Raw genomic sequence first — 885 nt, forward strand, 5'->3', positions numbered from 1 at the left:
TTTTACAGTAATTTTTTTTCTTCGTTGTTGTTTTCATAGTTATGCACAGGGGGGCAGCATTGCCTTTCTTAAACTACCTGGAAAGGTACTACATATGTGGATACATATCCAGGATTTAGATATGAATGCACTGATTGCCTCTAATTTCTTCAAACTCTACCTGTACACTGATGATTTCTCTCAGTCCCAGAGTATCCGTGAAGTCACATGAGTGCATCCCATCTACTGAAGAGAACTCCCATGAGCACAAAAAAAAGCCCGCACACTTCCTTCTACCAATCCTCTTCCTGGGCTGCTTTTTTTTGAGCCTATGTCCATTATCAGTCAAACACATGCTGCACTGGTAACATCTGCCACATCAGGTGCTAACATTCACCACAAACACAGAAAAATTCAGGAGGCCTTTCTGCCACTGGAGAGCAGCCTGATGTTAGACGACAGGAAGCAGCTTTCTACCGCAGAAGTTCATCCATTCATCCATCCATCCATCCATTTTCAAGACCGCTTATCCATTAAGGGTTGCAGGGGGGTTGGAGCCTATCCCATCTGACATTGGGCGAGAGGCGGGGTGCACCTTAGATGGGTCACCTGTGTGTTGCAGGGCTATCAGGAGCAATTAGGGGCTCAGTATCTTGCTCAAGGACACTTGGACATGTTACCGGGGAAGGGAGGATTGAACCAGCGACCCGGTTGCTAGAGATCTATGCTACTTCTTAAGCCATGCCACGCCCCAAAGAGGATAAATAACGGCAAATTTTAGCCACATTCAATCAATATGACCTGGCTGGCTGTAAACCACTACATTCTGCTCGGATAAGCTGTCTCATTTGCGTCTTTGTGGAAAAATTGGAGTGTCATAATGTCAAAGCATGTTTCTGCTGTAAG

Source organism: Aulostomus chinensis, chromosome 3, assembly GCF_037954235.1.
Source record: "Aulostomus chinensis isolate RoL2024-O1b breed Wild chromosome 3, RoL_Achi_v1.0, whole genome shotgun sequence".
Classification (NCBI taxonomy): Eukaryota; Metazoa; Chordata; class Actinopteri; order Syngnathiformes; family Aulostomidae; genus Aulostomus; species Aulostomus chinensis.